We start from the raw sequence: 8,786 nt of genomic DNA on the forward strand, positions 1-8,786 counted from the left end.
CTGAGAGACCTGATATGAAATAAATTCAATTTTCAAACTGTAGGCTGAGCCTTGGAGCGAAAAGTTTCTCAAATAGACTTTATGGTGCGTTTAATGTATGGTAATGTAAATCAGTTGGCTTTTACTTCTGTCAATACAATAAGCTCAAACACATGACTAAATATTCAGAAGAATATAAATTACGTTGCGTCCACAGAAGACTTGTAAATCTACTGGCATAGACTGACAGGATTCTCATTGATGAAAATCTTGGGCATTAATTAAGTAAAAAAAAATTTTTTTTTAAAACCTAATCATTTACATGAGATACAGAAAAGCTCACTGAAGAAAATCAATAAATTATTGAACTTGCTGCTCCCAAATCCCCTCGGGTATGGCAGGCAGAAGGAATTACTTACATCTCTTTCCCTTCAAGACCTTTATTTCTTCTCCCACACTCTGTTCGTACTTCCTCGGCTAATGAGACGGATGTTTGATTTTTCTACTGTGGTGTGCAGTCATATGTTTGTTTGTTATGGCACACTTCAATTCAAACAGAGAAGAGACATGTTGAAATGACCTGTGTCAGTGTGACCTGCACACAAACGATCTTTAAGCCTGTCTGTCATTGAGTGGAGTGATAAACACAGCAGCACTGGCAGAAGCTGCAAACATATTTAATTCTGATTCCAAGAGTAACAGTTTGCCCGTGACCTCTCACTAGAAAGCTTTGCAAATGTTGTAAAATGTATTTTCCCAAATGCATTAATATACTTACAGTAAAACCTTCAGCTCCAAATTAGGTCCTAACATTTGGAAACCAACAAAAGCAAATCGGTCTCTAAAGTCCAACATTACCATAGTAAAGCACTTTACTTGAAATGGAGTGTGATGTTTTTGTGAAAAATTCAATTTCTCATGAAGTAGCATTGTAAATATTCAAGTAGCAACATTTTAAGTTGCAAAACATTTACTTGAATATGTTTTCTATGTTATTACCATACCGAGAAGTGTTGCACAGATTCCGATCGGTATCGATACAGCACTAAAATGACGTCATCGGTATTGGTGAGTACTAAGAAAAAATGTGCTGATGCTGTGCAATATGCACTTTGCGAGCTCTAGTTTCAAATCGCTGGTCAAGATTACCCAAGATTAGTCATGTGCCAACTACCTGTTTCAAGATATACTGTAGTATGAAACCTAAAAAAAATTCTGTCATACCGTCCCTACGGTATTAGCTAATTTTTAGGTCCCAAAAATGCAGGGAAAAATCCCTCGCTTGAAGCTGCAAGACTCAACACTCCTCCCACCAGTTGTTGCTCAGTGTCAGTGAGTCAGCTGTGCTACATGATGGCTGGAGGAGGTGAAACTCCTGAACTTTTTCCCCATTAAAGAAAACAAAATCGCTGGTATGGAACGTTACAGACAGCCACGGCTTAGAGGAGGGCCAACCGACATGTAAAACATGTTTGTGGAGGGTGGCTGCCGAGGAGGCAATACCTCCAATGTGATTTCACATTTATACAAACTTAAATGTTAGTAAACACTGTCATGAACGTTTCCCACCAGCTTCGAGAGTTAACTCCAGCGTGTTTTGTTTTGTGTGTCTACAGTTGTGGTCAAAATTTTACATACACTTGTGAAGAACATAATGTCATGGCTCTCTTGAGTTTCCAGTTATTTCTACAACTCTGATTTTTCTCTGATGTGATTGGAACAGATACTTCTTTGTCACAAAAAAACATTCATGAAGTTTGGTTCTTTTATGACTTTATTATGGGTGAACAGAAAAAAGTGATCAAATCTGCTGGGTCAAAAATATTCATACAGCAGCGCTAATATTTGGTAACATGTCCCTTGGCCATTTTCACTTCAATTAGGCGCTTTTGGTAGCCATCCACAAGCTTCTGGCAAGCTTCTGGTTGAATCTTTGACCACTCCTCTTGGCAGAATTGGTGCAGTTCAGTTAAATTTGATGGCTTTCTGACATGGACTTGTTTCTTCAGCATTGTCCACAAGTTCTCAATGGGGTTTAAGTCAGGACTTTGGGAAGGCCATTCGAAAACCTTAATTCTAGACTGATTTAGCCATTCCATTACCACTTTTGATGTGTGTTTGGGGTCATTGTCCTGTTGGAACACCCAACTGCGCCCAAGACCCAATCTTCGGGCTGATGACGTTAGGTTATCTTGAAGAATTTGAAGGTAATCAAATTATCCCAGTTACTCTCTGTAAAGCACCAGTTCCATTGGCAGCAAAACAGCCCCACAGCATAATACCACCACCACCGTGCTTGACGGTAGGCATGGTGTACTTGGGGTTAAAGGCCTCACCTTTTCTCCTCCAAACATATTGCTTGGCATTGTGGCCAAACAGCTCGATTTTTGTTTCGTCTGACCACAGAACTTTCCTCCAGAAGGTCTTATCTTTGTCCATGTGATCAGCAGCAAACTTCAGTCGAGCCTTAAGGTGCCGCTTTTGGAGCAAGGGCTTCCTTCTTGCACGGCAGCCTTTCAGTCCATGGAGATGCAAAACACGCTTGACAGTGGACACTGACACCTGTGTTCCAGCAGCTTCTAATTCTTGGCAGATCTGCTTTTTGGTGATTCTCGGTTGAATCTTCACCCTCCTGACCAATTTTCTCTCAGCAGCAGGTGATAGCTTGCGTTTTCTTCCTGATCGTGGCAGTGGCAAAACAGTGCCATGCACTTTATACTTACAAACAATTGTTTGCACTGTTGCTCTTGGGACCTGCAGCTGCTTTGAAATGGCTCCAAGTGACTTTCCTGACTTGTTCAAGTCAATGATTGTTGAAGTCAATAATCATTCACAAGAAATTGCTCATTCGTGTTGCTGTATGTATATTTTTGACCCAGCAGATTTGATCACTTTTTCTGTTAACCCATAATAAAGTCATAAAAGAACCAAACTTCATGAATGTTTTTTGTGACAAAGAAGTATCTGTTCCAATCACTCTATCGGAGAAAAATCAGAGTTGTAGAAATAACTGGAAACTCAAGAGAGCCATGACATTATGTTCTTCACAAGTGTATGTAAACTTTTGACGACAACTGTATATCTAGCGGTAGTAAAACTTTGTGGTTTTTTTTCTCTATGGCAACTGTCTGTGTTAAGAAAGAGAGTGTGTGTATGATATAAACATGATACGAGTAATACACACGTGCTTTTTATGGAAAATAATGGAATTATTTTTGTTTTGATTTTAATAATGTTGAGCTATGGCTGTGGGTTAAGGCTCACCTATTATTTTAATTTTATTTAGAATATTTCAGTTAATTTTTAAATTTATTTTAACTTAACATACTTGTGTTCCAGTTTGCTATGTTTTGAAAAATAAAAATCCTGTTCAATGGAAAAACATTTTTTATTTTGTATTTTTTTTTACCCAGGTTTCTCAAAGTTTTTCACATTTTACAGCTGTAATTGCAATACTGTGATACCGTGAAACCGTGTTGTTCTTGCCTAGGCTTATCATACTGTCAGAATCTCATACTGGCACATACCTACCCAAGATATCTGCTAACTACGCACGCCACTGTAAAAACCGAAAGAAGCGCTTGTTGCTCTTCCCAAGATGATGATACTGTAAGTCCAATTGTGTGGTGTCCTATCATCCTTCTGTTGTGGATTCAATGAGTTTATCACTTGAAGACGTTAAATCCATTTGAAGTGGGATAGTGGAACCCTCCCGCTAGCAATGGATTGAACGTCTAGTGCCGTCAATGGCAGATGAGTTAAGAAGTGTCTGACCAAGCCATGATAGCAATTAGTTTACATTCAAGTGAATATCCAGTAGCTTAATAGTAAATGAAAAAAAAAAAAAAATTCTCCCTATAAACTTGTTATCGATACAGTATCGGCATAAGCAGATTCTACACTGTCGGGTGTTGGAATTGGTATGGGGAGCCAAAGAACTGTATCTGTGCAACACTAATATTAAGATATCGCTCCTGTTTTGCTTTTTTTGTCTGACCAGTTTCATCACATCCATCTGTAATTTAAAATCCTGTGTATTGTACAATAATGGGATTATGATTTTCTGCCTTTCAGCCTTTCTAGATCTTAAGGATTAAAACGCGGTCAGTGTATTTAATGATGCCACCTAACTAACTACTATATGTTTCCGTTAATTAGCTAACTGCTTTGGGTCTGAATGTATAATGAGTGTTGTTGCGGGCCCCAGAAGAACAGGCCAGTACTTAAATCTGCTGAAAATTATATGTTAATACTTGGGTACAAAGACAAGAATAAAATATTTTTGTCAATATATGCTTTGCAATAGGGGTGGGAATATCTTGGTACCTCATAATATGATACAAGTCTCACAATAATTATTATGCACCGTATGGGATACTCCTCTTATCATTACAAAGGTCAGGAAATCAGTCTACAATACTCGACGTTACGATAGAGAAAATGGATAAAAACAAGCTATTTCTCAATAGAAATCAATCAAAACCATATGTCTTCCTTACAAACTATGAGAATATTTTAGTGCAACATTTCTCTAAATAAGCTTAGAAACACTACATTACAGAAATCCCTCGCTGCTCAACGCTTGAAAACATCATGCCCTAAGTCCATCGCAAATTTTTGTTTTCAATTAGAAAAAAAATATATATACAGATAAGCTGTCCCGAGCCGATCGCGGAGTCTCACTCTCGCTCCCTCCCTCCCCTGGTCTTTGTTCGTCTGGCAGTGCACTGGAGTTGCTTATTAAAGTTAACGATGATTGAAAGCTGTTTGGGTTTGATCTTGCCAGACACAAACTTCAAAAGCACTTGCAGTGGCAACTCATTGTGTGTAAAGTGAGCAGCTTGAGCAAATTTGAGTGGACTCACTCAAGGAAGCATTTAATAAAGCCAAGCATTTTACTACTTTATTGTTGTTGAAAAATAATTCGGTGGGACAGAAACAATTTTAAAACTTATCATAATTATTACATTTGAAGAGCTTGAAAACCATTTATTTAAATATATATATATATATATATTAATTATACTTTAGGGAAAAAGTGAAAAAACATGTCTTTTATGTATCTCCTTCTAATGCTACATCGGAATAAATACATTGAACACAAAAAAACAAACAAACAAAAAAAAACAATTGGGGGGTGCACTACGCTGTTTTTCACTTATCGTGGCAGGTTCTGGTCCCCATTAACCGCGAAAAACGAGAGCTCACTGTTTTGCAAAATTCTTATAAATGTGTCTTTCTTAAATCATTGGCTACCTTTGACAGTGATAGACATCTATTTCATTTAAACTAGATGGTCTGATTTGAATGCTCACGTTTGATTAGCATTCACTGAACAAGACGTCCAATTCATTTGGACTGGAACTTTTGTTCATTCGCCCCTTCTCTGTCAAAATGTATTGGATGTCTAGTGCAGTCAATGGCAGTCAATAAGTTAACATACATATTATTCTAGTGCCGGTCGAGTTTAAAATGTTGGTAGTTCGTTTATTAAACAGTGAAATCTTTTTAACTACATTGGTTCTTGGCCGGAGCATATCGTTAAACCATTGTGATTTAAAGTATCACAATATATCACCATATTAATATATTGTCTCACCCCTACTGTACAATATCATCACTTGAAGTGAAAAATCTTTATTATTTGTCATATTTCAATATTCAATTATTTTGAATTCTAATTAAACATTCATTAATACAAGATACCTGCAGCATTTTTTCAAAAGGTGACAATTTACATATAAACAAATCAAAAACGTTTTTTAGGTGCTGTTTTTTCATTCTAGCTGTAATTATATTAACTACTTATTAAACATCATTTTGAATTTGTAAACAGTCTGTCATCTAAAACACTTGCAATATACTGAAAACAGTCAAATATCTGATGGCCCAGCTGGTGCAGTTAAATGTAGGTTGCTTGGAAACAACCCAGAATTTGACACCTAATTCGAGCGTGCACATGCTTTATCCACCAGGCAGGCAAGCAGCCACGCCGAAATGCAAACCAAGGATAATAAGACTAACTCTTTCCAGAATCACATCTGCCATGTTTGAGGTCACTTAGCTTGTGTGTGCATGTGTCCATACATTAGGTCAGAAAGTGTTTCTTCTACATTCTTCCTTCTCATATGTTCTACATGTGAAAGATATCTTTGTACATATAGATTTTTGGGTCAGTTGTTAGTGTTTTGATCATGTGAAGGTCAAGATATTACCTTAGCTCAGCCAAGAGCTTGCACTTGAATATGTCACAAAGGCAACAATTCTGCTTGTCTGTTTTGCACCAGCACATAATACATCATCTCTATATGTGCCATTTAGAAGGGAAAGCAGAAGACCTTGAGCTATCAGGAATTGCGCAGCAATGGGAATTGTTGACAATTTAATTTAAGCGTATTTTGAAGATGCCTTACAGTTGGATGCCGACCTTTTCAGAGTGTGCCCAAAGTTAGCTGGATACGCCTAAATCAGTTACAACCCTACTGAGGATTAGCAGTATTCAACCTTGATTGGGTGCATTTTCAAGGTTTGAAAGTCCATAAATGTGAATTAATTTTAATTAGTGTTTAGTTTTTATTAACTATAAATAAAACGTTTTTGGTGAATGCCTTTGTAATGTATCAATTTAATTATATTTGAACACTTTCGTGCATAAATTTTGGGAGGGGCGAATGAATGTTCACAATCCTCCCAGTTTAAATGAATTGGATGTCTATTGTTTGCAGGGGAAGGCAACAAGATGTAAGTCATTTTCTAATTAATTTTAGTATACTTATGGTTCACTTCCTGTATTTTGAGTCACTACCTGTACATTTTAGAGCACTCACGGGTCACTTTCTGTTGATTGGTTTGCTTTTAGGTGCTTTGCAAAGCTTCCATACAATTAACACAGAAAAATACATTGGTACCTCTACTTACAAACGTCTCTACCTACAGAATTTTCAGGTTAAAACACGCCTCAACGGGAAATTATTCCCTCTTGCTATGAAAGAAATTTCAGGGTACAAAAGGCAAAAATACAGTATGACTGGTACTTGCAGCTCCTAGAGTTTACTGAGGGTAACATACTTATAGCTACTCTGCCATTGGCTATTGCCTAGCATTCCTGGCATCCAATTGGCTATGAGGGACCTCTACCGTATGTGTATGTGTATGTGTGTATCCCAGCGTCCTCTTCACTTGGCCTTCGTGTTCCAACAGCTTTACATGAGTGTACGTAGACTTCATTACCTATTGACATGACACTTCCGCCACACCCTGCGCCACGCCTACGGTATGGGGTCCTGCCCACACTCAGCTTCAGTTAAGGCTAATTAACGCTCCGTAGTCGGTTGCAGTAATTTTTAAAACCAACGCAACGCCAGATTCAGGTTGAAAAAGTACGAAAGCTGTACCACATACCAACAAAGGTATTGGGAGGTATAGGAAGGATTTTCTCAGGAGTGATTTGTTCGAGGATTCAAAGTAATTATTATATTTTTCGTACCGTGCATGCATTTTGAAATGTGAAAAAAAACAATGGGAGAAATTAACTGCTACGGCATTGGCGTCATAATTCGCAATATTTCCGTAAAATAAATGAGGTTTTTTTTGTTGCTTTTACCCAAGAATTGAGACTGTTTTACGTTAACATATATAAAGAATTCGGGGGTTTAAGCATTTATTTAAAAGAATTTTCAACGTAAAAAGCTCTTTGTCGTGATAAGGCAGCGCCACATTGGTTTAAAGACTAGCAGCACATTGGACATACTTACGTAAAATAAGTGCTAACTGCCCAGTTTTTTGCTCTTTTAACAAAGAATCGAGACTGTTTTACGTCCATATCTATAAAGAATTCAGGGGTTTAAGCATTTATTTACAAGAGTTTTCAACGTAAAAAGCTCTTTGTTGTGATAAGGCAGCGCCACAGTGGCTTAAAGACTAGCAGCACATTCGACATATTTACGTAAAATAAATGCTAACTGCCCGTTTTTAAAATTTTTTTTTTGCTTTTAACCAAGAATTGAGACTGTTTTATTTCCTTATTTATAAAGAATTTGGGGATTTAAGCATTTATTCACAAGAATTTTCAATGTAAAAAGCTCTTTGTCTGTGTTTCCACTCGGTCAGCTTTGACAGAGATAGGCCCCCTATTATTCGGCCCCGCGCCCTGTGTCCCGACAATATATTATGAAGTCTATGGTGTGTATTAACTTTTATTCTTTACTTTATTCGTGGTTTTTTACATAATGCACGGCTCTTGATTTTATGTTGATTGTCCAATCATTTAATTGTAACTTGTATTTGTTACATGTTTTGATGCATTTTTATGCATTATAAAAGATTTATGTTTGAATTTTGGGGGGCATGGAACGGATTAGGGCATTTACCTGGAAAACGAATCTCTACTTACAGAATTTTCAATCTATGAAACTACTTCCAGAACCATTTCGTAAGTAGAGGTTCTCCTGTACAGTGAATAGATGAGAAGCAAAATATAGTATAACAAAAAGTATAATCATCACCCTGGCATTGCAATCAATTTCCCCGCTGAAGTTAACAAATAATATTAGAAGGCCACATTATTATTTTGGCAACTTTCACTTTTTTTTTTTAAAAAATCACCAAATGATGAATCGAAGTGACATGAACTTGAGTGCTTGGTGGCAATTGGGGTCATGTGTGCATATGGAACATTTGTCATAGTATTTTTCTTTAATCACCTCTTCTCCTTCCCAGACCAGAACCATACCATCTATGTTCCACTTCTCTCAAAGCTCAAAGGCCCAATCTTTGTGAAAGCCTTTATTCCTGTGGGTGCTGCACTC

The sequence above is a fragment of the Corythoichthys intestinalis genome, chromosome 16 (genome assembly GCF_030265065.1).
Source record: "Corythoichthys intestinalis isolate RoL2023-P3 chromosome 16, ASM3026506v1, whole genome shotgun sequence".
Lineage (NCBI taxonomy): Eukaryota > Metazoa > Chordata > Actinopteri > Syngnathiformes > Syngnathidae > Corythoichthys > Corythoichthys intestinalis.